Source organism: Silene latifolia, chromosome Y (genome assembly GCF_048544455.1).
Source record: "Silene latifolia isolate original U9 population chromosome Y, ASM4854445v1, whole genome shotgun sequence".
NCBI lineage: Eukaryota > Viridiplantae > Streptophyta > Magnoliopsida > Caryophyllales > Caryophyllaceae > Silene > Silene latifolia.
The window spans coordinates 238,301,234-238,310,670 of NC_133538.1; positions in this window are offsets into that span (position 1 = coordinate 238,301,234).

The window sequence follows — 9,437 nt, forward strand, 5'->3', positions numbered from 1 at the left end:
TAACGTAGAGGTTCATAATTGGTATTAGAGAAAATAACGCTCCCGACACACGCACATGTACCCCAAACTTAAACTTGAACTAGATCTTGAATAATGAATGGGAGATGGGTGAATTAAGGACCTGAGTTGGTAATCTACTTGTATATGCTATTTGGTAGGTGCTAACTTGTTTGATTTTGTGCCTTGAGAAGATGGTGCGACCAAGCCATGTTGACAACACAATTATTAATGCCCTTAATCAAGTTCTCCAAAATCAACAAAATACCAATGTCGTTCAACAAGAAGGAAACCAACAAGGAATATATGCTTAGGTTGCAAGCCAACTTGCAAGGAACAAGGCTGGGACTTATGAAGAATAAGTGGATCCTATTCAGCTATCAAAATGGCTTCGTGACATGAAGAATAATCTCTCTCTCTCTCTCTCTCTCTCTCTCTATGATGTTCAACAGAAAGAAATAGTAAAGTTAGACTCCCACTTTCTTGTGAAGGAAGCCGATAGGTGGTGTACTATGACCGGTCCTATCACTACTCCAGACCCTAACTTTGATTGGAGCCGCATCAAGAATATTGTGGAGACTCATTTCTATCCTAAGGAGTTCAAGCGACAAAGATTGAAGGAATTCATGGACTTCAAGCAAGGGAAGCTCTCTATTCAAGAGTACACCGATAAGTTCAATGACCTTGCTCACTATGTGATAGGAAAAGACTAGGGTGTTTTAAATCCATTAATTTACCAATCAAACAAACAATTTATAGACCTAACTAGACTCTACTAGCCTCTAACAACAAGGTATAAAATAGCAAGCTAGGGTCGAACCCAAGAGAAATTTTAAGCTTAATACTTCAATTGTAAACTATTGTCCAACAATTAATTAATGTACTAATGACAATTAAGACTCAACAATTAAAACTAATAACAAACATTTAATATTAACAATGATCAACATGTAGGAAACAAAAAAGGAGAAACGTTGGTTTTGAAAACTCATGGACAACTATTAAATGATGAAAACTTCACTAAAGGGACAATTCATCAAACAATTAGGATGCAAGAAATCAATATGAGAAGGGACTTGGTGTAATCTCTCTTAAGTAACAAACAATAGGTAAGTTAGACTCTTTTTACTCTTCCTGTATTATCAACCTACTACCACCATATCAAGATTGTAACACACATAAATATATCCATTCATATGCATCCATAAAATTTACCCAACAACTCAATACAATGAGAGGTGACCAAACATGAGCATGAAGATTTGTACCAAAATATGTAGGGTAGGATCAATTCTCATAAGATGAACCCATACAAATAAGAAAAGGCATAATCTTTCCTACTTATTATGTGAATCCTTTAACAAAATTCAACACACAACAAGTTTGCTTCAGCAATCCTAAACAAATGAACCCACTTCTCTAGAATTTGCACGAATTAAGTAAACAACATGCAAGGGTAGCTAATCCATACATTCATTCACTTAACGTATGAAATAAACACAAGGAAAGAGTAATTGATAAATAAGAATGGACTAAAGAGTCTTAAAAACATCAAAGTTGGAAAACTTTGGAGGAGTTACACCAAGAAGTAAGAACTTAGCCAACCACAATCATCATACAACCAAAGTTTTTGTGGAAAGATTGGAATTAAAATGGAAAGATTAAAGTTTAATTACTACAAGATTAAGAGTAAAAGCATGAGATGAATGAGTCTGCAAAAGTGTGAGTCTTATATAGTGCTGCACTTCTTCCTAGGCAACATAGGCTCCGATGGTGGCAGCAGCCTGCGGTGGAGGTCTGATTGTTGAGCTTTGATTTTTGTCTTCCTTTCTTCTATCCTTCATATTTTGCGGTTCTCCTAGGTCGTGGTTCACTTCCTCTCTTGGCTTAGCTTGAGGGACCATGGTTTGACCCGGCTTGGCTTGACTCCACCACCATTACGTACCATGAATCAACCACAAAAAGCATTAAATCAACAAGTAAAACGATTAAGAAGACCATTCCATACTTAACTCGAAACATGCTTTATTTCATCCTAAACTACTCCGCATGACTACTTTATTTCATTAAGAACACCTAATTGACACGACATATAATGGCACTATCAAATACCCCCACACTTCAACTTTTCCTAGTCCCGAGCAAAACCGGAAACGAGCAATTGCATAAGCCTACCAAGGGTGTAGGTGAATTTGATCACTCTCCCCTCACAACTTCCATCTTATGACTCCCTCATGAACATTCCACCAATTGAATAGAAAATCTAGACTCAAGCTTTTACACAAACTCTTCTCTCACTCTCCCCCTTATATCATCCCTCATACAAGACATGACAAACCTCCAACTCCGACTCGTCATCCCACAACCGCCCTCCTTATGTCTCCAAGTAAGAGATGACCACTCTCACCTTATCCTTAGGTGATAGCAATGCGGCCTAGACAATCTCTAATTCATCACAACTCATCACTACTTATACCACCCCCTTACCACCCCGTCATTGTTTACATGGCTACTAGGTTGCCCAAGCACCTAGAAAATCAACAACACAAGTAGCCCATATGAAAGTCACCAATTTGGAACAAATTTTGTGACTCAAAAATAAATAAAATCCTAATATATCCTCCTTCCAAGACCCTCTTTATCGCTCCCTTCTTATCCCTCCATCTTTTAGATCTTTTTTAAAAAATTTCAAATTTATTTATTTAATTTTTTTTTAAAATTTTTTCTTTTTTTAAATCCCTTATTTTGCCTAAGGTGCCCTTTCGGGTTTTCGCCTTAGCTTTTTCCTTTCCTCTCATGGTGGCTCGCAACTCAATTTTTCATTTTGCTCGGAATGCCCTTTTGGCTTTTCATTCCGTCCTCGGCCACCTTTCCCATTTTTGCCTAGGTGCCCACCCTTGTGGGTTTTCACCTAACAGGGATTTTCATTTTTCATTTCTATTTTCACAAATGCATCAAAATCTAAGAAATTTACATATATTACAACTTAGAAATACTCCCCCAAACTTGTTTTCCAAATTGCCCTCAATGTGAAGGAGGTCATGACTTTCTCATCAATCATGAGAACCCGAGGCACCCCTTTTTTCATTGGTGCCTTGGTTCTTCCATCTTCTTTCTCTTCTTTCTCTTTCTCTTGTCCCCCTTACGTAGCTTTGGTCCACATATTATTGGGTAATGGTGGGTGGGTTTGTTGGTTTAAGAGACATGCTAAATATCATACGAACTATCCCAACAGAATCCTCTTGAGCCCTTGCATCGTGGTTAGTGTCTTGGAGATACCCGTGATGCCTTTCATTTTGGACTCCAAATTGGTGGTCCACATGGCTTCTCCATTCATTTTTCTCTTTCCACAAGGTCACATTGGCTGCCATTCTTTGGTCATGTTGTTGTTGCCAAAGACGGTCGGCTGCTTGGTTGGCAAGCTTTTCTTTCATCATTGCCGTTTGAGCCGATGTGGCCTCTGTGACCAACCTTCCCCTTTCATCAACTACACATTTACATTGGTTCATGTTCTCCAATCTTGGCCCTTGTTGTTGTTGCCATGTTCGGGATTCCTCCACTTGCCCACGAATAGTTATAATAATCTCCCTTGTATCATTGAAATAGTCAAACATAGTTTGTTGCCATGGGGCAACCGGAGCACTAGAGCTTCCTCCTGCCTCATACATGGCAGTGTCTTGGTGAGTAGTGTGAGTGGTGAAGGTAGGTTGAGTGAAAGTACCCTCAAGATGGTGAACCTCTCTTTCCTCTTATCTTCTTTCGTTTCCGCTGCTTATTTTACCTTGTCCTTGGTCACCTAGCCTTTGGACTACAAAGGTAGCTGCCTCCGGGTCGGGATGGCAAAAGAAATCACGTGCCATTTGCCCACTTGGTAGTGGCGTGTTTGGTGGCCTAGGAAGGATTAAGTAGCCTTACTTACGAGCTCCCAACCATACTCCTCTCAAAGGTACCGTGCCTTGGACGTGGAACATCTTGAACTTCACAAGAGCATCTCTATGGTACACATTGTAACCCTCATACTTGTTGATCTCTTGATTGTCGCGGACACCCCCTCATAATGTTCCATAAAGAAGGATACCAAGCCACCTTGGTTAATGTTTCCACCCCCAGGTTTGGTGCGTTTCTTGATGCAAGAATAAATGAATATCTTAGCCCAATCCGGGCGTCCAACTCCTTCTGGTATCATGGTGTAGATCCAAGACCTCACGGTTTTGTTGATTTTTGTAGGTTCACCCACGGAAGTGAAAAGGGAGATGAGAAAACGGGTTTAAATTCGGATTGGGGGGGGGGGTTGTTATGGTTGACACCTTGTCATCTTTGTTCGTAACTCTCATACTCGTTAGCTCCTCCCACAAATAATCAAGTCTTTTCGGGGCTACTAGGATCTCGGAAGGTGGCCTATAAATGTGAAGGATCTCCCTTATTGTATCATAAGTCTTCATGTGCCATTGCTTGTTTAGTCGGAATTTCACCACTTTCTATCTCCTCATTTACCGTAAGGATAAATTCATAAGTATAGGATCGGTAAGTATCATGCCAACCATCATCTATCAAGTAATACTCAATCCCAACTCTTTCCATCAAAGGTCTAGCATATCCATTGGGCCAAGGACCTCCAAAGTGGCATCATCAAGAAAAGTGGTGGTAAGAAGGGGATGGCAGTTAGGCTCCACTAGTCGGTCATGAAACTTTTTGTGGTGTTTGGTCATATTTTCACTTCCCATATACACTTCCTCACATTCTTCCTCATTACCCTCTTCTATAAGCACCTCCTACGGCTCTTCCACCATTCATCTATTTCCTTGTTTTGTTGTTGGTTCTCTACTTCTTGTCATTGTTCCAACAAAGAATTTGGATACTACAACCAACAACAATCACTCACAAATAGTTTTTCTCTCTTTGAGGCAAATCAACAAACACCTTGTGTGCACTAACATAGGACAAGTTTAAATGGTGTTTGATGATTCCTCTAACCTTACCCAAAAATTTTTTACCACCAACAAGAAAAATAAAAACAATCAAACAACAATAATTCAAAGAATTAACTAAAGTAAGCTAATTTTCGAATTACTGACTCATTAAGCACTTGAAAGTTTGGTTAGGTGTTCATACCTCCCCGAATTCCACAAATTGTTGCTTGTTGTTGTTAATGGATGCTAGTGAACCCCTTCTCGACCCTTAAATTATCCTCTTATATCTTTAAATTGGAACCGAAATTTCTAGGGTTCTTGAGCAAAAATGGGGAAAATCTTAAATTTGGGTAATTTTGAAGTGATTACTTGGTGGTGTTGATGAAAAGGAAGAGATTGGAGTAGGAAATGATGGATTTGGTTAAGGCTTGGGTGATTTGTGAGGGATTTTGGTGAGGTTTAAAGGGATGTAGAAATGGTGAGGGTTTGCTTGTGTTTATGTTGTTAATCGAGATTATGAGGGAAATGGGGGAATTATTTGCGTTTTAGTTTTAGCAAAGTGACGATTTAGAGCACCACCGCAGGCTACGGTGGGGACCGTAGGCTGCGGCGTACACCACAGGCTCCGATGTGTACCGCATGCTTCGGTTTTTGTCTGATTCGTTTTCTTGTTGAGCTTTGTTTCCTTTCCCTTTTTCCCAATTTTCTGCGTGTTTTCTTTTAGGCTTGACCCGACTAACCCTTTGGTGACCTTTTCTTCATTAATTCACCCATTCGTGCTCATCTTTGACCCGATCGTGCACTTCATCAATTCCTTCCAAAATCCTTCATCACTTAAAAGAATGTTAGTAACTTCATTGAATTTTTGATGTAATTTATTAACAAGAATATAAATGACGGAATTATAAATAACGTGAATTTAAATTCTACCTATGGAAAGCGGTAAATTCTGCAATAGAGATGAGATATTTACAAATTTTTGCCATATGTTTCATGTCCATGGCTCGACAAAGTGCCTCTTAGAAGTTAATCATGGTTAACCGGGTCCTCCAAGGTAAGCTCCTCTTCTCCATACACTTAAATCCCTTCATGGTAGGTTTTTAGTCTTTGCCTGTTGACTTTAATTGTCTTCCCCGAGCTTTGATTTTCGACTTTAACCGCTCCATAGGAGTGAACTTTCTTCCCCAAATACGGACCCATCCATCTAGATCTTAGCTTCCCGGAAAATAGTTTGAGAAGGTTTTGAAACAAAAGCACTTTTTGCCCTTCCTTGAACTCTTTTCTAGTTATTAGCTTGTCATGCCAAATCCTTGATTTCTCCTTGTAGATGGCGGCGTTGTCATAGGAATTAAGACGGATTTCTTCAATTTGTTGCAGTTGTAATTTCTTATACAATCCCGCCCCATCAAGGCTTTGGGTGAATGCTATGACGTCCCAATAAGCTTTGTGTTTAATTTCCACAGGAAGATGGTACGCTTTTACGTAGATAAGCCTATAGGGAGACTTGCCTATTGGAGTTTTTTAGGCCGTCCTATAGGCCCATAAGGCATCATCTAGCCTCTTGCTCTAATCCTTGCTGTCGGGATTTACCGTTTTCTCCAAAATGCACTTGATTTCCCGGTTAGACACCTCGATTTGGCCATTTGTTTGTGGGTGGTAGGCCGTGGAAACTTTATGGACGATTCCATACTTGTTATGCAATGCTTCAATCACTTTATTGCAAAAGTATGTCCCTTTATCACTTATGATGGCCTTAGGATATCCAAACCTTGAATAGATGTTGCTTTGGACAAAGGCACTCACCGTCTTGGTATCATCGGTTCGGGTGGGAATTGCTTCCACCCGTTTTGACACGTTGTCCATGGCTAAGACGATGTAGACAAATCTATGTGAGATTGGAAAGGAGCCCATAAAGTCAATCCCTCATACATCAAATATCTCACAAAAAAGCATGGGTTGTTGCTTAATTTCTTGTCTTCTGTAGAGGTTACCACTCTGTTGGCACCTATCAGAACTCTTCACAAATGAGTGGGCATCTCGAAACAAACTCGGCCAATAAAACCCACACTCTAACACCTTTCTTGCGTCCTTTGAGGGCCAAAGTGTCCTCCACATGCATACTCATGGCAAAAGCGAAGTATAGAGGGGACCTCTTGGTCGAGCACACACCTTCTCACCACTTGATCTTGGCTAAACTTTCAAAAGTACGGATCATCCCACATGTAGTACTTTGACTTTGCTTTTATCTTGCTCCATTAGCTAGATGATAGGGCAGGAGGGAACTTCTTGTTCACCATGTAGTTTACCAAGTTGGCATAACATGGCTCAACCATCTTTAGAGCATAAAGGCACTCATGTGGTAGGCTACCATCCACTACACCCATTCTTCTTTCTTGATCTTCATCAATGTGTATTCTACTAAGATGGTCGGCCACCATATTAGCTATTCCTTGTTTATCCTTCACTTCTATGTCAAATTCACTAAGAAGGAGAACCCAGCTCATTAACCACGATTTCGTGTCTTTCTTCTCCACAAGTTGTCTTATTGCTTTGTGATCAGTGTAAATGATCACGTTGACACCCAAAAGGTAAGAACGAAATTTTTCTAGATCATAAACTACCTCCAAAAACTCTTTTTCGGTGGTCGAGTAATTCTTTTGGGCATCATTAAGCAATGAAGAGGCATATTAAATAACGTTAGAATATTTCCCCTCCTTTCAGCCTAGAACGACCCCAATTACATAGTCACTAGCATCCGTCATTATCTCAAAGGGGAGCTCCCAATTTGGAGCTTGAATGATGGGGGCGGCGACTAGCTTCCCCTTCAAAGTGTCAACTGCCATCTTGCACTCTTCATCAAATATAAATTCCGCATCCTTATGAAGCAACCTACACATGGGGTTAGCAATTGTCAAAAAATCTTTAATGAAACGACGATAAAAACCCGCATGTCCAAGAAACGTCCTCACATCTCGAGTATTATTGGGGTAGGGTATGGTTTGGATGACTTCTACCTTTGCCCTATCCACTTCAATCCCTCTTTTGGATACCACATGTCTCAACACGATGCCACTCTCAGCCATCAAATGGCATTTTGTGGAGTTCAAAACTAAATGAGAGTTAATGCACCTGGTGAGGACCGCGGTGAGGTGGTCTAAGCATGAGCCAAAAGAGTCTCCATTGACGGTGAAGTCATCCATGAAGATCTCTAAGGTTCTTTCAACAAGGTCGGAAAATATACTCATCATGCACCTTTGGAATGTTCCCGGAGCGTTGCATAAACCGAAGGGCATTCTTCGATAGGCAAACGTTCCAAAGGGGCATGTAAATGTAGTTTTAGCTTGGTCTTCCGTTAAAATGAGAATTTGAAAATAACCGGAATAACCATCTAAAAAGCTATAAAATTGTTTTCCCCTAAACCTTTCTAGAATTTAATCTAGAAAGGGCAAGGGGAAGTTATCCTTAAGGGTAACTGTGTTGAGGCGACGGTAGCCAATGCACACCCTCCACCCCATTTCCAAGCGGGTGGGAATCATTTAACATTGTGCGTTTTTTACTACCGTTACCCCACCCTTTTTGGGCACCACTTGGGTATGTCTTACCCATTGGGAATCACTTATTGGAAACATTATACCCATTTGCAAAAGTTTTATAACTTCCTCCTTGACAACTTCCATCATAGGCGGATTGAGCCTTTGTTGTGGTTACCGGACGGGCTTTGCATTCTCTTCCAACCGAATCTTATGCATACAAGTATTTCAGCATATCCCCTTTATATCCGCAATGCTATACCCAAATGCTCCTTTGTTCTCCTTAAGCATACTCACCAACCTTTCCTCTGGGTAAACTTTTAATTTGTTGGAAATGATGAGGGGAAGTGTGTCATCTTTCCCTAGGAAAATGTATTTAAGGTGAGTTGGTAAGGCTTTTAGATCGCTTTTGGGGGGTTTGGTTGTAGAAGGGACCTTTCCAAAGATGCATCTAGGGTGAGGAAGGGATCAAACTTTGGGGACCCATGGAAGGCAGAGATCTCGGCCGAAGCAGGGATTTCCCGCATGCTGGGTGAGGACCGCATACTGCGTTGTGGGCAGTAGGCTGCGGTTTAGGACTGGAAGTTTTGCACGATTCTTCTTTTTGGGTGCTTCCTTTAGAGTATCTTCCTTCTCCAACTCCTCTATGCTTTACTGCACATCTTGAGCCAACAAAAAACGCTACCTTTCTTGGATCAATTCGTTAGTAAGGACCACCTCAAGTAGGTCCTTATAACATAAGTTATACACATGGTGTGCCAAGGGTTCAACTATATCTATAAAATACCATGAATGTAAGTTGTTAGGTTGTCTCATGTCATCATAGATGTTGTAGGTGAGTTTCTGACCGTTAAAGGCCATAGTTAAGTTTTCATTTGACACATCAATCTTTGTTATAGAGGTCTTCATAAAGGGGCTTCCTAAAAGGATTGGGGTTACCCTTGAGTTAACTTCCATGTCAAGGACATAGAAGTAGGCCGGGAAAGTGAGATGATCAACC